The sequence below is a fragment of the Budorcas taxicolor genome, chromosome 23, assembly GCF_023091745.1.
Source record: "Budorcas taxicolor isolate Tak-1 chromosome 23, Takin1.1, whole genome shotgun sequence".
In the NCBI taxonomy this organism is placed as follows: domain Eukaryota; kingdom Metazoa; phylum Chordata; class Mammalia; order Artiodactyla; family Bovidae; genus Budorcas; species Budorcas taxicolor.
In genome coordinates this window covers 9,074,273-9,095,728 of record NC_068932.1, presented here as the reverse complement: position 1 = coordinate 9,095,728, position 21,456 = coordinate 9,074,273, and the positions used below count along the sequence as shown (strand labels likewise).

Genomic DNA, 21,456 nt, shown 5'->3' with positions numbered 1-21,456 from the left:
TCTCAGGGACAGCGATGGCCTCTGTCCAGATGTTCCCAGCGACCCACCACGTCTCCGCAGGGAACAGATCAGAACAGGGAAGCAGCTAGAGCAACGGCTTCACTGCCTTACAGAAGGGGGCCCCTTTCTCCAACTTGCGCCTCTGGGAAAAAGCACAGGCCATCCACCCCCGGAGTCCTGCCCTCTCGATTTCACAACCGTTTGTTTTTAGCCCTCGCGGGAGCCTGTCCTCTCAGAAACCTAGGGCCAGAGCCCGGAATCCAGCGCCCTCGGGCGGGGCGGAGGCAGGTGCGGAGCAGAAGCTGGAGCCCGGCGTGAGGGCGTGGCGGGGAGCCGAGCTCTCTGCTCCCATCCTGCCAACTCTCCGGTCCGTCCCGACTGCCCACCGACCGAGGGCCCGGCGGAAGATGGCTGCCCGGAGCGCCGCGGACAGTCACGTGTCACGGCGATACCGCCGCACGCCCCCTCCCCCGCTCGCCGAGTCCCGGACCCCGAGGGTCGCGCAGCCCTAGGCTGCCTCTCCGCCACCCGGGTGCCGAGCGGTACAGACAGAAGGGAAGATCCCACTGCAGAAAGCCGAGAGCTCGCCCGGGCATCCGCTCCCCGGGCGCAGGGGTCCGGCTCTAGCAGCCGGAAAAACCCTTCCTTCGAGCGACCTGCACCAGGTCGGGCCTCTGGGCATGCGCAATGCTCCGGCCCGCGTGCGCCGGCTCTCCAGCTTTTTCCCGCAGCTCCATCGGGTCGGCAGGAGGTGGGGCCGGGAAGGGGCGGGCCCGAGTCTGCCCCCTCCAATTGAAGGTACTCCAGGCCTTGCTCGCCTTCGCTCCCTGTTTTTGGGCAGTCTGTGAATAGAGGTTTGAAAATGAACCGTAGAGTGTGAGGTCCGCTATTTAAGTTTTGTTTGTTTGTTTTTATGATCAATCACGAGTTAATTCCAAGTGCTGTACTCCTAGGCTCGGTGGGAAAGAGAATCCTCGGGCAACCAGCAAACTCGTGCCTGCGAACCGGGTCTCCAGGAGGCCGAGTTTGCGTTCTCTGCTCTGACCGGCTACAGCTCTTCAATTCTGGTTTTGCTCCAAGGGGAATACTGTCCCCACGCGTAAAAGCTGGCTTCCGTCCGGCCTCACTAAACGGCCCCCGAAAAATGTGCAAGCAAGGCCTCTCTCCTCGGTGGAGAAAACGCCCGCCTCCCGAATTTTCAGCTACTTGAAAATGAAATAACAGGGTGCCAAGCCTCGCTTGCCCCTAGGTGCGCAGTCTGGCCGGAGTCCTGCTGGGTCCGGGGACGAGCTCCCTGCAGACCCCGCCCGCCTGCCCCGCCCTCCCAGCTGCCGCGAACACCCGGAGGAGCGGATTTGCGTAGCGCCGGCAGCTGGGCCGGCTCGGGCAGCGGACTGGGCATGCTCGGCAGCCCGGGAGGCTCGCAGTGGCTAGTCGGAAGCGTTCGCACCAGCTAGGCAGTGGCCGGGGCAGCGGCGGCGGCAGCGAGGGGCAGCACGGGAGCGGGAAGGGCCGGCCAGGGAAGGCTGCTCTCTCCTAGCGCCCGACGAGCCGGACAGAGAGCGCAATCCGGGTACGGAGCCCCAACGCTGCCCTGCCCCGGATTTCATTCCGCGGCTGGGGGCTCGGCGAGCGGAATTCCGGCGGCTGCCGCGACTCCGGTGCAAGTGAGTCGGGCGGCGGGAGAGAGCCGATCGCTGGGGAGCAGATCGGACACCCACCTCCGGGGCCTGGCTTGACGCCAGGAAAGGTGTGCCGGCAACCCCGGGGCGAGGGGGCGTGAGCGCAGCCGGCTCAGTGCCTGGCGAGTACCTGGCTGGCACTCCCCCCGCGCCGCCGCTCGGGGGGCGGGGGGGCGGTCCCGCAGCTGTTCTCGGGGCCACGAGGGGGCGGGCCGCCTGCGGGGCTCCCGGACCTAGTTGGGGCGGGGAGAAAGGCGGGGGCGTCAGCGGGCACCTTTTTCAGAGGTCCTGCGTGCGGTCTGGAAGGCTGCCTAGTGTCGGTTTGGGGCGAGCGGACTGTGGCGGGGCCGAAGAACCTTCGGACAGTGGCGGGCGGGGGTCGGGAGACCCGCAGATCCGACCCCAAATCACGGCCCTACCCCCATCTGGTGGCGGCGTGACAGTTGGTACCTCTGGGTCCGATCGCAGCTGGCAAGGCACTGTGAGTTTCGGGGTACCTCCGCGCCACCCCCCCTCCCCCGCTCGATGTCCGTGGATAACATAACAGGTGGGACCCCTTTCGCTGAGCAGCGAGTCTCCCTCCACAGAGCGCTTAACAGCCTCCAGGTTTGGGAGCGGCTCTGACACCCGGCGGGGCTGCCCCCACGCTTGAGGGTGCTTAGGGGTAAGGCCTTGGAGGAGCCATCAGCCAGCCTGGAGCTGGACATTCTTTCCAGGACGCGGCTTTTCCCGTGAAGGGTCTCCGCGATTCCGAGGCGACTTGTCAAGGGCAGGGCAGCGACAGCAGGGCTGTTTCTCCCACCTTCTTAGCCCAGGCTCGGGCTTTCTGCTTCCTCTGGTGGGTCTGGTACGGTGTCCTGGTCCGCTAACGGAGGCACACTGGAAGCTTCTTGTTAAAGCTTGTTTCCGTCTCCGGAGCTTCGAGTAAAATTCGGGATGAGGCTTGCCAGGCAGGGCCAGAGGGAGTGAAGAGAATCCTTCCAGGAGCTTCTCAGATGTTTCATTTCACCTTCAGACAGTAGCGACTTCAGCGGTACACTCTTACGACACGAAGAGTGACGACTGCTTTTCTGAAGAGGAAGTTTATTTTCTGTGTTATCGGGCCTGCTTACTATTCTAGCTCCGTTGACATTTACCTTCCCGGGCCTTCGGAGCTGTTTGGACAGGTCATTTTGCTTGCGGGCTATTTTCCGTGCAGACTTGGGGGTGTTTTGGGGTTGGCTCCCTGGGTGTGGAAGTGGCGGGTGCCAATCATGGTGTGCTGTGAACTCCCCACGCTTCCTGGCACCGGGGGTTGAACATTCGGGGAGCTGGGGACCGAGCGGGCAGAAAGAGAGGAGTGGGACTAGTGACGTAGCAGCGGTGGGAGTTGCCTGGGGCTGCCCAGACAGAGCGAGGTTGGTTGGCTGTTTTGGCTGGTGCGGAAAGGGAGAGGGCTGGGCGTTTCATTGGTCCGGGGAGTAAGGTGTTCACGGGAGAAGCCGGGCGGGGGATGGGTCCCCGTCTGGTCAGTGCTCCAAGGGAAGCCCAGGGATGTTTAGTGATTCAGCAGGTGGCAACTTTCCAGCCCTGAAGCCATACCTTGGCCAAGCAAGCCAGCGGCAGCTGCTTGTGCCTGCTGTCAGAAGCGCCAGCTTCTGGGGAATCTCCAGGAGACTTCTGCCTGTAGCAACTGACTTTGCTTATCTTGCTTTTTGTGTATGACAGGAGGCCTTGGTCTTTTGGGTTCCTTCCCCGCCTCTCTTCAAGTGTGTAGCATGTTTTCGAACCTCTCCAGCTCTGTGACCCTCTGAATAGCAGGAAGTGGCACCTGCCACCACGCACAGTTTATTAGTTAATGTGCAGCAAAAGATAGCAATATGTAAAGCAGAGGAATAGTCTGTTCCTTCTGTTTCTGCTTCAGAGATCAGAAATTTACGTTTTTGGTTAAATAGTAGGGTCTATCCCTGCAACTCTTCATTGCTGCAGTGAGCTGTTTCAAATAGCAGAAAGCGTGAACAGATTAATTAAAGGAATTGATACATTGACATTAAAAGGACACCATTATTAAAACAGTGTCTTAATCATTTGAGGATCTCTAGCATCTTGCACAGTGCCTAACTCAATAAATGTTTATTCGACTGAAATTTAAAGAATTTTTCATAATAAAAGCTTGTTGGTAAGTTTTGACACTTAAAGAACTTTGTATGTTTTCAAATGTCAGAGTTGCCTATGTTGACCTTAGACATTCAATTTTAGCTTGAAGCCTCAACCCTTTTACTTTTTCCAGGTAAGGCCCCTTAATTTGCAGATTGTGACATATCCTGCAGGTCAGCTGAAAAAACAGGCAGGCGTGTTTTGCTAACTTATCTCATGAAAATCTTGAAGACTCCTACATATAACTGTTATACTTTTTTTTTTTTAACCTAGAAAATGGTCTAATTGCATATCAAAACACTTTATTTACAAAACTTTATTTTGTACAAAACGTTTCAGGACAACTGTAGAGTTCCGAAGCATTTATTATCACGTTACCAGTGAAAAGTGCTGCCATAGAAAAGACAAAACAGTGTTTGGAAAATAAAAGTTCTCACTTATTTGCTCGGGGGTAATTGGCCCCATCTTTGAGGGCAGCTGGAGTGTTTGTCCAGTTCTTTCTGTGTTTTACCTTTGCTATTCTGTTCTTTCCTCCAGTTGTTAAGCTGTTTCTTCTTCCCCTAAAGACATACTTTCCTGGCATGGACTTGCTGACTTAAAGCTGCTTCATTTTCTGACCTAAAGCTGCTGCATTTTCTCACATAAATTCTATTAACAATGACCTTTATTTTTTAATTGTCCCATACACTTTCCCACCACTTCATATGATAAATTGTTCGATGGTCCTTTTAAAAATGGGGAATGGTGGCGTTGGTGGGGGATGTGGGGGAAGGGGACATGACAGAATATAGTTGGCTCTTTGCCTCTTTTGGATGATCTCTGTAGCCACAGCAACCTCTTCTGGAAGGACTGTTAAAGTATGCCCAGTCTTAAAGATTTTGGACTTTCTGTTCAGGCTCTTGGTAGGGAATATCAATGGTCACTTATCCTCTCCTACCACATCCTATCCCAGGAGTTGGTGATGGACAGGGAAGTCCGGCTGCAGTCCATAGGGTTGCAAAGAGTCGGACACAACTGAGCAACTGAACTGAACCACATCCCAAGAATTTTGACTGTAAAGTATGTCACTTTAATAAGCTACCCGATTGCCAGAGGACCATATTTCGTATCAGCTCATTTAGACAGGGGAGTTGGGAAGCAGCACTGGACATGGGGGAGGCACGGGTACAGAAAGGGGAAAAGAACAGTGAGTGGGGTCGGGGAGATGGCTTGGTTTTGTAACTGTGACTTCTGGTTTCAGTAAAGCAGAATCAAGTGTCTGATCAGTGTGTGTCGCTCAGTCTGTGCTGGAGTGCTCTGCTGCCCTCTCTAGTATTCTTCCCTCCGCCAGTGAGCACACCACACACACATTGCCTCAGACAAATTCACAGACCCACACATGCGCAGACGTAGTGACAAGAGGCACAGACATGGATGTAGACACGTGTATCTTTTGCCAAAAGCTGAGCATCCCCACTTCTTTTTAAAACCAATATGTCACACAGGTAAAGCCCAGGGCTCAGTAGCAGGCTGAATTTGGGGGATCTGAAATCACCCTAATCATGTATTTCAGAAAGATTCCCCTTCTCTCTTTCCATGGCAAGCTGATCTGTCCCGCTTAACCCGCAAAGCTGCTGGGGGCTTTCACTGAAGCAAACATTAAAGGTAAATGTGGTTTTCACCATTTAGACTTTCTGGTGCTGGGGTTGAGGTAACATTCCTCGATTTGGGGCACCAGATCTCCCTGAACAAAGCCCCTTTCTTGTTTTATATTTTTCCTTCTTTCCCAGTCTCATTCCCTCTTTGTCAGAGGAACTTCCTCTCTCGCATTGGTGTTCTCGGGTATGTCTGCACCCTTGTTAAAGGTGTTGTGTGCATGTTTTTAGTTTAGGTAAGTAGTGCTGTGCTACTACAGTTTCATTCAGTTGCCTTCCCATTCAGTATTAAAACTTTTATTATGGAAAGTTTCAGACATTCATAAAAGTTGAAAGAATTTCGTTTAGCAGTTTATTTGCTCCCTGTGGTTAGCATAGGTTTATCCAGTGCCTGGCTGTCGTTGCTACTTGGTATGGCTGGCCTGCTACATACCCACTAATCTCACCATTTTTCTAATTATGTACGCTTAGCTCCCCTCCATTCTTGCTACCATGAGCAAAGCTGTGATGAAGGAATATCCTGGAGCATCTCTCGATGATACCTGTGAGACTATCTAGGGTAGTGGTTCTTACAGTGGTCCACACCCAGCAGCATCAGCCTCACCTGGGAAGATATAATCAGGATCTAACCTAGACCTCTTGAATCAGAAACCCTGGGGACAGACACTATCAGTTTGTGTTTTAGAGCAAGTCGTGGGCGTGCTGCAGTCTCAGAGTCTGAAAGGATCTCAAAGAGTCAGGCTCGACTTAGTGACTGAACAGCAAACAAGCCTGGAGACTGGTACCTAGGAAAGTTTGAAGACCACTGCTCTAAGTGTATGTACCCAGGAGTGGGAAGGCTGGGTTAAAGAGAACAAACCCCTATTTTTACCAAGTTAGTCTCCAGTGTGGCTGGATTGGCTGACACTCTCACTGCAGTGCGTGAAGGATTCCTGATTCACCACATCCTCTCTAGTGGTTGATATTAACCGTCTTTCTAATTTTTTCAGTACTTGATGGCTATAAAGTGGCTCCTTATTGTTGTAATGTGAATTTAGGTTATTAGTGAATGTAAGCACCTTTTAATGTATTTGTTAGTTATTACAATTTCTTTGACTTTAGTCTGTTTTTCTAATGTGTTGATTTGCAGATGTCTTACATATTTTGGATATTAATTATCAGTGGTCTGTTCAGTTCACTCGCTCAGTTGTGTCCGACTATTTGCCACCCCATGGACTGGAGCACGTCAGGCACCCCAAGCATGTCAGGCTTCTCTGTCTATCAGCAACTCTCAGAGCTTGCTCAAACTCATGTCTGTCGAGTCGGTGATACCATCCAACCATCTCATCCTCAGTTTTCCCCTTCTCCTCTTGCCTTCAATCTTTCCCAGCATCAGGGTCTTTTCCAGTGAGTCAGTTCTTCCCATCAGGTGGCCAAAGTATTGGAGTTTCAGCTTTGGCATCAGTTCTTCCAATGAATATTCAGGACTGATTTCCTTTAGGATTGACTGGTTTGATCTCCTTGTAGTCCAAGGGACTCTGAAGAGTTTTCTTCAATACCACGGTTCAAAAGCATCAATTATTCAACACTCAGCTTTCTGTATAGTTCAACTCGCACATCCATACATGACTCCTGGAAAAACCATAGCTTTGACTGGACAGAATTTGTCGGAAATGTCTCTGCTTTTTAATATACTGTCTAGGTTTGTCATAGCTTTTCTTCCAAGGCGCAAGCGTCTTTTAATTTCATGGCTGCGTCACCATTTGCAGTGATTTTGGAGCCCAAGAAAATAAAGTCTGTCACTGTTTCCATTGTTTCCCCATCTATTTGCCATGAAGTGATGGAACTGGATGCCATGATCTTAGTTTTTTGAATGTTGAGTTTTAAGCCAGCTTTTTCACTCTCCTTTTTTACTTTCATCAAGAGGCTCTTTAGTTCCTCTTTGCTTTCTGCTATAAGGGTTGTGTCATCTGCATATCTGATGTTATTGATATTTCTCCCTCCAATCTTGATCCCAGCTTGTGCTTCATCCAGTCGGCATTTTGCATGATGTGCTCCGCATAGAAGTTAAATAAGCAGGGTGACAACATACAGCCTTGACGTACTCCTTTCCCAATTTGGAACCAGTCTGTTGTTCCATGTCTAGTTCTAACTGTTGCTTCTTGAAATTTTTAGTGGTAATTTCAGACATTTAAAATTCTGATACAGCCCAATGCCATTACTTTTTGCCTTTTTCACAGTAAGAGTCTTAAGATGTTCTTCCTTACCCCAAGTTACAAATATATTCTATAGTTTCTTATCAACTTCCTACTTTTACCTTCACAATGATAGCTGTGATCTGTCTGAGGTTTGTCTTAATACATGGTATAAGGAAGGAATCCGGTGTTATTTTTTTTCTTTCCATTTTGTGAGCCTGCTACTGCTAAGTCACTTCAGTCGTGTCTGACTCTGTGACCCCATAGACGGCAGCCCACCAGGCTCCTCCGTCCACGGGATTTTCCAGGCAAGAGTACTGGAGTGGGGTGCCATCGCTGTCTCCATTTTGTGAGCCAGTTTCCCCCAAATCATAAACTGCATCCCTGGTATTTTAGGGATAAATGCGGAGCTGCCTCTATCATCCATCAGATTCCCTTATGTCTGTTTTTTTCTACTTTATTGAGGTATAATCTATGTATGGTAAACTTCACTTGTACATTTAAAGTGTACAGTCTAATGATTTTTCCTTTTTGGCCTTGGCCACATCTCATGCTGTGTGGAACTTCCTCAACAAGGGGTGGAGCCTGCACCCTCTGCTGGGGGAGCGTGGAGTCTTAACCACTCGACCACCAGAAAGTGAAAGTGTTAGTTGCTCAGAGGTGTCCAGCTCTTTGTGACCTGGTGGACTGTAATCCGCCAGGCTCCTCTGTCCTTGGAATTCTCCAGGCAGGAATACTGGAGTGGGTAGCCATTCCCTTCTCTAGGGGATCTTCCTGACCCCGGGATCGAACCTGGGTCTCCTGCACTGCAGGCAGATTCTTTACCATCTGAGGCTCTAGGGAAGCCCCCAGTTTGATGAATTTTGACAGGATGTGTACCTCTGAAACCACCACAGTCAAGATCCAGACCATTTCCCTCACACTAAAACTTCTGATTTGCCTTTCATCTCACTTTTTTCTCCAGACTCAGGAGGCAACCACTGGTTTGCTTTCTGCCACAAACAGGTTCGTTTGCATTTTCAGATTTTCAGATTCTTCACAGGGTTTAAGTTCTCTATTCTGTCCCAGTCATCTGTCTATTTCTGTGCCAGATTATTTTTATTATTATCGCTCTGCAGTGTCTTACATGTCAGAGCTTGTTTATTTGTGGACCTTTCCTCTTCCATATACATTTTGGAATGCTTATCAAATTCTTAACAACATCTTAGAAGTGCAGTGACATTGCGTTGAATGTATAGTCTAACATAGGGGACAATTGACACCTCTTCCTTCTTAGCTGTAATGCTGTCCATGAACATAGTGGTCCCTTCTTTTTCTAATGACATTCAATTGAGCTTAAATTTTCTCTGTCATAAGATTTTGTTTTAAAACAAAAGTAATGTATTGTTTTGAGGAGAATTTGAACCTGGACTTCTTAGTCTGGACTTTAGAGGAAGGCAGAGGGTATGGGCTTGGGGGACAGGTCTGGCTTCAATCTCCGTTCTCCATTCACTTGCCTTCAGTGACACTGGGCAAGTTCTCTCCTTTGGTGGCCCCAGGCTTCTCCTTCCTCAGGCTGGATGCCAGCAGCCTCCTCCCCAAGGCTGCTGAGCTGCTGAGGGCTTTAAATGAGATAATGTAGGAGAGGCAGGGAGTACAACTTTGAAACATTTGCTGGCTAGTGAATGTTGGTGTCAGATATCTCCTGTGAGTGAAAGTCGCTCTGTCATGTCTGACTCTTTGTGACCCCATAGACTGTACTTACAGTCCATGGAATTCTCCAGGCCAGAATACTAGAGTGGATAGCCTTTTCCTTCTCCAGGGGATCTTCCCAACAAAGGGACCCAATCCAGGTCTCTCGCATTGCAGGTGGATTCTTTACCAGCTGAGCCACCAGGGAAGCCCAATACCTCCCCTAGTGCTGGCTTTAAATAGCACAGACTTTATACTTCTACTTCTTAGGGACTGATAATAAAGAAGTGTCAGAAAAGCAAAGTGAACAAGCCTACTACAAGCCTACTTGTAACGCTCTCCAAGTCTACTCATGTAAGCCCATGTTTCTACCTAGTTGTGTGGGGTTTCACCGACTGGGGAAGAAAAGACCCATTCATAAGACACAGTGAGGGGCTTCCCTATTGGTCCAGTGCTTGGGGCTTTCCCTTCCTGTGCAGAGGTGGGGATTTGATCCGTGGTCTGGGAGCTAAGATCTTACATGCCTTGTGGCTAAAAAACCAAAACATAAAACAGAAGCAATGTTGTAACAAATTCAATAAAGACTTTACAAATGGTCCATATCAAAAATCTTAAAAAAAAAAAAAAACAATTAGGGAACTCTATGTGACAGATGGCTTATAATCAAGGTTAAGTGGTATGGTGCCAGGGGAGTAAGGAGTAGGGAGAAATGCTGCTCGGTGAGGAGTGGTTTTTTTATTCAATTTTAAAATTTCAGTTCAGTTCAGTTTAGTTGCTCAGTCGTGTCCGACTCTTTGCAACCCCATGAACCACAGCATGCCAGGCCTCCCTGTCCATCACCGACTCCCAGAGTCCACCCAAACCCATGTCCATTGAGTCGGTGATGCCATCCAACCATCTCATCCTCTGTCGTCCCCTTCTCCTCCTGCCCTCAATCTTTCCCAGCATCAGGGTCTTTTCAAATGAGTCAGCTCTTCGCATCCGGTGGCTAAAGTACTGGAGTTTCAGCTTCAACATCAGTCCTTCCAATGAACACCCAGGACTGATCTCCTTTAGGATGGACTGGTTGGATCTCCTTGCAGTCCGAGGGACTCTCAAGAGTCTTCTCCAACACCACAGTTCAAAAGCATCAATTCTTTTGCACTCAGCTTTCTTTATAGTCCAACTCTTACATCAATACATGACTACTGGAAAAACCATAGCCTTGACTAGGCGGACCTTTGTTGGCAAAGTAATGTCTCTGCTTTTGAATATGCTGTCTAGGTTGGTCATAACTTTTCTTCCAAGGAGCAAGCGTCTTTTAAATTTAAGTATAGTTAATTTACAATGTTGTGTTAGTTTCAAGTGTACAGCAAAGAGATTCAATTATACACATACACATGCATATATTCTTTTTCAGATTCTTCTCCATTATATGTTGTTGTTCTATATATCGGCCCCTGTGCTGTACAGAACGTCCTTGTTTACTTACTTTATATATAGCAACGTGTGTATGTTAATCCTAAACTCCTAATTGGTCATCTACTTCCCCACCCGTCCCCCTCCTGCTACCCCCTCTGGTAACCATGAGTTTGTACCTACATCTGTGAGTCTATTTCTGTTTTGTAAGTAAGTTCTTTTGTGTCATTTTTTCAGATTCCACATATAATTGATGTTACATGATGTTTGTCTTACCTCATGGAAGACAAATATCTGACTTACCTCTCAGCACGTCTAGGTCCATCTGTGTGTGCTCAGTTGCTTCATCGTGTCCGACTCTTTGCAACCCCCGTGGACTATAGCCTGGCAGGCTGCTCTGTCCATGGGATTCTCCAGGCAAGAATGCTGGAGTGGGTTCCCATGCCCTCCTTTAGGGGATCTTCCCAACCCAGGGATCGAACTCGTGTCTCCTGCATTGCAGGCGGATTCGTTACAGCCGAGCCACTGGATAAGCCCCTATGTCCATTCACGTTGCTGCCAATGGCATTATTCCCTTCTTTTTTATGGCTGATTATATATATATATATATGGTGTATGTATGTATACACCACATCTTCTTTATCCATTTACCTCTCAGTGAACATTTAGTTTGCTTCCGTATCTTGGCTGTTGTAAATAGTGCTATGATGAACATTGGAGTGCATATATCTTTTCAAATTAGATAGATATGATGTTTATATGCCCAGGATATGCCAGATATATGTCCAGGATGTGCCAGATATTTGCTCAGGATTAGGATTGCAGGATCATATAATAACTGTTTTTACTTTCTTAAGGAATCTCCATACTGTTGTTGTCCGTAGTCACTATCAATTTACATTCCCACCAGCAGTGTAGGAGGATTCCTTTTTTTCTGCACCCTCTCCAGCATCTGTAATTTGTAGACTTTTTAATGATGACCATTCTGACTGGTGTGAGGTGATACCTTATTGTAGTTTTGATTTTCATTTCTTTAATAGTTAGCAATGTTGAGCATCTTTTCATGTGCCTGTTGGCCATATATATGTCTTCTTTGAAGAAATGTCTATTTAGGTTTTCTGCCTGTGTTTTGATAGGGATCTTTTTTTTTTTTTTTTTGCTATTACGCTGTATGAGCTGTTTGTGTATTTTGGAAATTAAGCCCTTGTTGGTAACATTGTTTGCAAATATTTTTCTCCTAGCTTGTAGGTTGCCTTTTCATTTTGTTTATGGTTTCCTTTGCTGTGCAAAAGCTTAGAAGTTTAATTAGATTCCAGTTGTTTATTTTTGTTTTTATTTCTATGATTCTAGGAGACAGATCCAAAAACGGATATTGCTGTGATTTATGTCAAAGAGTGTTCTGCCTGTGTTCCCCTCTAGGAGTTTTATTTACATTTAGGTCTTAAGTTCATTTTGAGGTTATTTTTGTATATAACGTTAGTGTATGTTCTGATTTCATTCTCTTGCATGTAGCTGTCCAGTCTGTAAGAGTTTTGACTTGACTTGAGTAGGATTAGATTACAGGGTAGTGAAGGGGCCTGAGAAACGAAGTGTAATTAGCATTTCTGTCTAGGGTTTTGGGAGCCTGGTATTGAACCTCATGACAGTAGATTTTGTGCCTAAATATAAGTGTCTTAAAAATCATTCTTTGAAATCAGTGGTAAGTGACTAGTATTGCCTAGGTAACTAACAGCTCTCTGTCATTTAATATAGAGGTTAAGAGCACTGTTTCTGGGTTTAGGTCTTGGCCTTACTATCTAGGAGCTATGGAACCTTAGGCAAGTTATGGAAGCCTTCCATGCCTCAGTTTCCCTATCCCTCACTGTTGGGTCTCATAACAGCAGGTACCTCAGAGGTTGAGGACTGTGTAAACCTTTGTCAGGTGCTTAGTTCCTGGCAGAAGGTAATCACAATATAAATGCTGTTCTTATGACTACTGTTGTTAATGTTCATTGCCTTCCTCTCGTATCTCGCTTTGAGGTGTGTGAGGCCTTACGCTCCAGAGTTGTTGGATGTCCAGAAAGACTGCTGGAGGCACAGTCCTGTAGAGAGAATTTTTTTTTTCCCCCCTGCAGATTGCCGGGCATATAGTGGGAACTTAGGTTGTAGGCTGAGCAAGTAAATGCATGGTAGACTGTGAAGCCAGGCCCTGTCTCTCAGGCACTGTCTTTTAGTCCTGAATGTCTTCAGTCAGGTGATTGAACCCGGGTCTCCTGCATTGCAGGCAGATTCTTCACCGTCTGAGCCACCAGGGAAGCCCCTTGGGAATAGCAGAGACTTGCAGTTCAGGACAAGCAAGTCATGGCAAATATTATAGGCGAGTCCAACAGATAAAGGAGAGGGATGCTATTTTATAGAGAAAAAAGGAGAAAGTTAGAAGGGTAGTTGTGAAGGAAAGTCCATTGGAAAAAGGTGAGCGTTCAGGGTGATGATATTCTTGCACTCACTGAGTCGCTGGGGTGTAGTTGACATCCTATGAGGAGATGCAATGTTCATCTTTTCCTGTTGGGGCATGTAAGGTTTTCCTTTATTAATTTTCACATTAGCATGCTAGAAGCAGGTTTTATTTTGCTGTATTCCTATTTTGATTCGACCTTTTAGCAAAGGTATAGTAATTATAGGGATTCAGACTTGTTGAAGATGAACTGTGTGCCAGACCCTGTGTAAGCCCTTGACTCTTGTGACAAGCCTGTAAGATGACTGTTAATATTATCATCCCCTTTTAGAGGTGAGTGTGGAGGGTAAGTGCTGTTGGTATGGCGCCATTATAATTACGTAGAATTGGGAAACACAACGTTAGCCTAGCAGGGCAATCCCATGACCTTGGAGGTTTATCAGCCTACACTGATGGTTCTCAGATTTCAGCACATATTAGAATCACCTGGAGGCTTGTTAAAGCGCTTGTGCTGGGTCCACCTCCACCAGAGTTTTGGAGGCAAACATCGATAGCTTGGGCTGGGACCTCATAGTTTACATGTCTAACATGTTCCCAGAGCATGCTGATGCTACTGGCCTGGGACCACTCTGAGAACCACTTCCATAATCAATACTCACATAAGTGAAGAGTCAGCTGCTCTTACTTCTACTTACAGTCAGGTGAGACGATTGCAGATTCAGAAATTTTAAATACTGTCCACCTCATGACATAAAAACTGAACTCACATGGCCCAGTTTATCTAGGCCAGCAGAGGGATGTCTGAGCCAGGCCAGGGCAGTGGAGAAAATGCTTTCTGTCCTTGCCAGTGTCTTCTGATATGGGTTAGATGGATGAGGACCCAGGGTGGAGAGGAAATTTGGAAATGCGAGTTAAGGCTTAATATTCGAAGCGAGAAGTGCCATCTAGGGCATTCCATCTTAGGAAGATACCTGATTTGTTTTTATTTTGTTATTTTCCACCCTCCCCACTCCCTGCCATAGGCACAAAAAGGCTTGGTGTCCGTTGTTTTAACCCTTTGGGAAACTTTACGCATGGAGAAATTAAAAATGCATGACGGTGCATAACCTGATAGGAGAGAGATAGATTATCTTATTTGATGGGATTAATTGTAGTAGTTTGTAGGAAAGCACTTAAAAAGAAGGGCTGCACCCGTCTCCAGTTGTGAGGTAAAATAGTCACATTGTGTCCAAATTTAGCTCCCACATGGGAAGCCCTCACCAAATGCATGATCCACTGTTATTCCAGATGAAGTTTTCTGTTTTGCAATTAAAAAAGAGTGCATTTCCCTCATCTCAGCAATGTTATACATGAAACTGAGGAATCAGAACATTTTCAGACTGAAAGCTTTTGTAGGAGAGGGTGTCTTAGGATCACCTCAGAGAAGGACATGCAGGTGAACTGGGAGAAGTGTTCCAGGTTTTTCCCTGTGCTAGTTGTCGGGCTTTCCTGTGGCCCCAGTAGCTGGGGTTAGCTTGTTTGCTTGGTGAGGTGACGTGGCAGGGCAGAGGATGGGAGAGGGCCAAGCGAAGACTGGGGAGGCCAGACAGGCCTGTGCACATAGGCCAGGTGGTGGAGGGTGACCATGTGCTGGGGGTCAGCCATGGGCCAGACCCCTGTTGGGCCTTGAGATGCAGAAATGCGCGAGATGGGGTCTGGGTTCCTAAGGGGCTCATGGGGGAGACAGGCACATCTGCAGATAAAGCCGCCACCAAGTGGTGGGCAGCTGCCCACCAAGCCCCCGGGGTGGGGCAGAAGAGCTGGACAGGGAGGTGGCCCACTCCTGGTTCCCCATGTGCCAGAGCACGTGAGAGGCTGACACCACAGGGTGGCACAGATGGACCCAGATCTGGTATAGTTTGGTTTTGTTTCCTTTTGTTTTTGTGATTTCCATTTTAAGTGAGGGGATTTTGACTGCAGAGGGCCCGCAGACACTGTAAGAATCCAGATCTGGGAGTGCCCTTCAGAACCACCCAGGAGGTCAGGGGGCGGGTGCCAGATGACTGTCTTTGCAAATGTGGCTAATTTTTAGCTATTTCCTAGGAACATAAAACCTGCAGAAGATGAATGGCTTTCTATCTTTAAGGTATATCAGCTTTTAAAAGGAAGATTCTTCATTAAAAGCAAGGTTCTGTGAAATTAAGGTTCCCTTAATTTCTGGCAAAGTGCTAAATTCCAGTTTCAGTTCTGTTTTCGGTGGTTTGCTTCTCACTTTCCTTGTTCTCCCTTCTCTCTCCCCCTCCTCTCCTTAATGCCTTTACAGATACCCTGCCAGCCAGGGCATGCCTGCCCACACTATGACCTTGGTGAACTTGGGCCTCAGCTTCCTTATCTGTAAGTGGAGAGCTTGGATTAGCTGACTGCTAGTCACCTGGTCCCCACATCTGTGAGTCCTGTCACTGGGGGACACCTGAAAGTGACTGGTGAAGCCCCTTTCATCAGTCGTTTATTATTCTATTAGTAAAATAAGTTATTTCAGAACTGCCTTCCCGGATCCTATTGGTTGTGCATCCAAACCACTTTATAGGAACAGCAGTAAGCGGTTGATGCTCCATTGTCGTATTTTACAGCTTGTGATCCATATCCCTTCTGGCAGACTGTCTGAGCTAAAGGGGCAAAATGTGCAGCTTTCAGTGTTTGATTCACGGGCCCACTGTGTGAATCCGAGAAGGATGTTATAACAAATGTTACCTAAGGACAAATGCTGTGGGATGTTACCGTTAATCTCAGGTTATGGGATGGGGTGGGGCGGGATGGGGGCTGGTTGGATGATACTCAGGTTAGGAATGGAACTCCCAAGGGTCATAGGTCAAGTGATGTTTGGGGGTGGAAGGAAGAAGTCCCAGGAGCTGAGAGGTAGAGAGAGTCACGAAGACTGTCCCCTGAGGAAGAGGGGAGGGTTGGCCGAAGGGCTCCCCCTTCCAGCTGCGGGGGACAGTAGCAGAGGCCAGAGGTATCAAAAAGGGGAGAGAAAAAGCAGCTGGAAGGGAGAGGTGCTTTTACCCTCCCTGCAAACATAGGCTGAGGGTTTGCCTGAGGCCAGTCTGAAAAAGGGGGCCTGAGGCCAGAAGGGCAGAGTCTTTTTCTCTGAGGGAAACCAAGAGGAATGGGCAGGCTGGGTGAGTGGAGGAGTGGAGGAAAGCCTCTGGCTGGCCTGTTGGGTATCCTGAGAGAAACATTTTGTCCTAAGAGAAAATCCGTGGCCTTCAGCCTGAGACAGGCTGCTGCAGTCACCTGAGACCAGGAGAGGGCAAGAGGGGACAGGTGCTGTCCTTTTGAGGCGTGGACCTTCTCCTGTGGGAAATGGCAGTAATAGGCACTGCGTCACAGAGTTGTCACCTGAGGCCCTTGGTGCATGCAGGAGGGTGTGGGGGCCTGCTTCCTGGTTGTGAGGTGACGTGGGCAGTGGTGGCAGGGGGTTACTGTCTGAGGGGGGCTGCCCTGCCGGTGCGTTGACCATTCACTTGAGTAGGGGGTCCCTGAGGGAGACTGAGAGCTGGTGCCCTGGGACTGCCCATCTGTCCCCAGCTCAGTGGCCATGAGCTGCTGGGATTTTTTACCTTGTGGCCTGTCATCCGATCCCTTGCTTTTCTTCCCCGTCTTATCCCAGAGCCTGTCCCTGTTCCCCATGTTTGACCCCAGTCTCCTCGCCCTAAGGCCCCAGGTGCACAGGATGGCCCATGTATGTCACGGCCTCTGTGGGAGCCTGCGTGGCGGCCTCAGTCTCTCATATAGGCCTTCAGACTCACTGGGACCAGCATCTCTGGCTTGGACGAGGCTGAGGATACAGGTGAGACCAAAGTCTCCGTGTGCGTGGAGTGTTCTTGGTGACGGGGCGAACCCCACAGTCAAGTCAGCAAGTGTGAGGCCTGGCAGCGGGTCAGGAGCCAAAGCCTTCCTGTGCTGTGTAAGGGCTCTGTGCCCCATCAGAGGGGGGGTCGTTTGGCTTCTGCTGTCCTGCCACTCTTTGTGCAGTGATACCTGAGTTCCTTTGAAAGGCCCTGGAGAGATAACAGCAGTTGTGCCCGGCTGACTTCCAGGTTTCCAAGGGGCCCTGGACATGGTGGACTTTCCCCTCCCTCTGATTTTAGAGACAGAGACAGGGTAGCATGAACACCTCAGGAGTATCTCAGGCCTCTTTTTGGCCATTGGTTTGAAGACCCAATCAGTGGTTCAGCGGTTCTTATTGGCGTCCATAGATGAATTTCAGGAAGCCACTTAAATCCGATTTGTCATTCTGGGTGTGCATTTTTCTGGCGAGAGTGTCAAAAGCTTTCATTAAATCCACCGGGAAGAGCTCTGAAAGGTTTATTTTTATGAAAGTGGATGAAAAGATAGAATTGGGCCATTGAGGGCTTCTCCTTATTGCCGTCTGTCCCCCTTTTAGAGGAACTAATGAGATGTGATTTGCCTAAAGCGGGGAGGCAGACACAGGCTGAGAGCCTCAGTACAGTTATCTGGGACTTGACATTGCTATGTCTTATGGTGGGAATGCATTCAGTTATTCCTCGGAGAGAAAAGAAGCAAAAGATGAGGCTAGCATCGTGGAAGACCAGCCAACTACTGGGAGAGGGGTAGGGGAGGCGTGTGTGATGCTACAGTGTGGTTTTGTCCTCCACTGAGCAGAAGGCTGAGGCTCGGGAGGAGAGCAGACCACTTGAGCAGATGCTGCTTCTCAGATTTCTGGGTCTGATGGGTACACAGCTCTAGAGAGGACACTGTTGGACTTTGGCTGTTGATGTCAACGTCTCCTGTCTTAGGAGACTCCGCTGCTTGAGACTTCCACAGTAGTTGACCCAAATAATAGAGTTCATGACAGTTGGCCCTCAAGATGAGGGTAACTTGTAAGAGGAAAGGCATTAATACTGAGTTATTTGATTCAGCGATTCTACTCGAGGGGTTTATTTTAAGAAATAGTGAAGACCACTATTTATCACAGAGATGTTTGTCATAGTGAACGGTTAAAAAGCTAGTATACAACAGTTTGGGGTTGGTTAAGCAAATGACGTATATCCAAATAATGGACTACTTGGCAACCCTTAGAAAGAAGATTATCAGAGGAATATTTGTAGAAAGTTTTCCAAAACACATTGTTATGTATAATGAGTTCTATACAGCATTCGTGAGACACACACTCTTCAGAAAACGCTGGTTGGGTGCCTACTATGAGCCAGGAGCCCGGCCGGGTGCTGGTGGTCCAGGGATAAACTAGGCAGATATGGTTCCCTCTCTTTAACCAGCATATAGTATCCTAGCAAAATAGTCAAGCCATATCGACTCTCTCATTAAGTTTTATAAATACTCAGAAGAGGACTATAAAAACAGTGACTCCTTAACAGGCACGATCAACCACCTGTGAAGTCAGATTCTGTCTGTTATACCCGTTACTGGCCACATCCTTGACCTGAAATCTCTGATTTTCTGGCGAGCTTGAGGTAAGTCACTGAGATAGTTTACTGATAACGCCTTCTTGTTAAACCATCTTCCCTTCTCCACTGCAGTGTGAGGCTCTGTGGGTGAAAGGCTGGTGAAGGCACCGTCACGCGGCGAGTGGGGCGCATCCCTGCTCTCCCTTCTGGCTTTGTTCTCGGTGCTCAGGTTGTCACAAGCCCGGCCAGCAGCTCACCTGGAATCGCCTCTTGTTCACCGTCGTCTCTCGTGGGCCCCACCTCATTCTGACTCGGGCCCCTGACTTGCTGTCGTCTGTGGTGTTCGCCACCATGTGGAGGAGTGCTTCATTCTTAGAAATCACCTAGTTTCAATCCCTTCTTGGAGCCTGGCGAAGCCTGGACTGGAACCTGTGCGTCCTGACTCCCAGATGGGCATCTTTTCGACGAGGCAGTAGTGTGGCTGCTCCCAGTCACCCAGGGACAGCTCTTCCAAGCAGGTCTGCACCCAGCACCGGCCTGCATTTCAAATTGGTGGCCCCACGAAGCTTCAGGAAAGCTTGATTCCTTCAAAGGCAAACGGGCAGCAGATTTCTTGAGGAAGAGGAATTGAATCACTGCGTCTGGTAGTGTGGCTACCTGTCCCAGTATTGAGACCCAGTCACACTGTCATTTGGTGGGCATGTGAAAGGGCTGCATTCTTGGCCAAACTCTGGGAGCTTCTACTGTGTGCGAGCAGGCCAGCTCCTGGGATCCACACAGGAAGGCATGTGGGTCTCTGTTGCAGGGGTCCCTCTCCAGACAAGAGTAGTCGAGATGGGCCTGACGACCACGCACTTGAGTGGATAAGATGCCCATCAGGGAGTCAGGACGCACAGGTCCCAGTCCAGGCTTCACCAGGCTCCAAGAAGGGATTGAAACTAGGTGATTTCTAAGAATGAAGCACTCCTCCACGTGGTGGCAAACACCACAGACGACAGCAAGTCAGGCGCCCAAGTCAGAATGAGGCAGGGCCCATGTGACGAAATGCGGTGACATGGACTCTTAGCAGTTAGGGCTAAAATGTTCAGGAAGGCAATCCCTGGGAAGGGTGGCTTTGAGGGCAGGATCACTAGGGGCACAGCTAATATCAGAGTCCATGTGAAGGTGACTGCTGGAGGCAGGGGGCGGCCTGTGCTGGCTGTTCAAGGCTGCTTGGCACTTACTTGCCTTTTAACCTAAGTTTGGCTTCTCTTCTTAGAAAAACTTTTTCACCTTCTCCTCCTCTCCGCATCTTAGCCTGTTCCTTCCCTTTCTCCCTGACTCCTTTTGTGCTTCTTCCATTTAGAAAATATATAAGCAGAAAGAATATCCTTCATTATCCCATGACCCAGAGATAACTATTAATACTGTTATTTGGATGTGTTTCCCTCCCATTTTGTCTGTAAATACTAGATGTGCACATTGAATAAACATTTTGACCAAATGCCCAAGGATGGAAATGTTTAAATATCACTGTTTCTAAAATTGACTTCTGAAATATGGACTATAAATCTGAAATTTTATAAATGTTATTAACAATGCTAATATGAAAAATTATAACAGAGTTTGACATTATGCCACAAGAACTTCATTTTTCAGCATGTATGATCAGTGTTGTGAACATTTTTGAACCTGGGTAGATGTTGACTTTCGAAGAAGGCGATAGCATCCCACTCCAGTACTCTTGCCTGGAAAATCCCATGGATGGAAACGCCTGGTAGGCTACAGTCCATGGGGTCGCGAAGAGTCGGACACGACTGAGGCACCTCACTTTCACTTTTCACTTTCATGCATTGGAGAAGGAAATGGCAACCCACTCCAGTGTTCTTGCCTGGAGGATCCCAGGGACGGGGGAGCCTGGTGGGCTGCCGTCTATGGGGTCGCACAGAGTCGGACACGACTGAAGTGACTTAGCAGCAGCAGCAGATGTTGACTTTCAGCTGAGGTGGAGGAGGTAGAAGCAAGGCTTTTATTCATTTATTTTGTTATTTATTTGGTTTGGCTTTTGAATTGCTTTTTATTATCTTGGCTAGCTGTCCATCTAAGATGCTGTAAGGTGTAGTTTGTATCCAACTTACTGAACTTTTGAGCAATGACTGGCATTTCCTCCTTAACTCCTGGACGTAAAGATTTCCTTGGTGATATCACAGTTTCCTTTGAAGTTATCCCTCACCCTGGCTTAGTGTGGTACGCAGAGGAGAATATGTCTGGATGATCTCAGAAGCAGAAATAAAATCTTAAATACATTTTCCTTTGATATTTTGGCCTGTGATTGCCGCTTCCCACAGCCAGCTGAGAGCATAGGGCATCCCTAAGCCTGGGCTCTGGAAGTGTGGCAGTGGAGCAATGTAATTGGCTTTTAAGATAACAAAGCTGTTTTCCAAATCTCCATCTGCATCTCAGCTTTCACTACCTGCACACCAATTTCAGCATCTCCCCTGGGGAAGAATGACAAAAGAATCTTTACGGAGGTAACATGTGAGAAATGTTTGCTCCTTCAAGGCAGCTCAGTTCCCAACAATCGACTGCTTTGCCTACAAGCAACCCTGGGTTGTCAGCAAGCAGGCTCTTTGATATTGTTAGTAAGTGTCCTGTGTCAATGCTGTTATCTGCAAAGTGCAGTGTTAGAATTTCCTTCTATGCAAACAGCCTTTTCACATATGTAATAACCAGCCTTCCCATCCCGTCTTGGAACATCTTGTGTAAGTACATGACAGAATCCCTTGGGCGTCACATGGTTTGCCTTTGGATGGAGGAGTGTTTTCTTCTGAGGTATGCTTCTGGAATGCTCACCAGCATTTGGAAATGAGTCTTTGGATGTTAACAGAAACTGTCCGAAGGATGTGCCTTGTTCCTATTGCTGATGCTGCCGTGCTGATG

General features: G+C 48.1%; 1 protein-coding gene across 3 annotated transcripts in view; it reads left to right on the top strand.

Moving 5' to 3' along the window:
* Positions 1-1,421: 1,421 nt before the first annotated feature.
* The window catches only part of SGMS1 (sphingomyelin synthase 1), a 335,579-nt gene continuing 315,544 nt past the window's right edge, over positions 1,422-21,456 (top strand). For all 3 annotated transcript variants that reach the window (XM_052660727.1, XM_052660728.1, XM_052660726.1), the window contains exon 1: positions 1,422-1,667. The gene's annotated coding sequence lies outside the window, so the exon portion shown is untranslated. The remainder of the gene's footprint in view (positions 1,668-21,456) is intronic.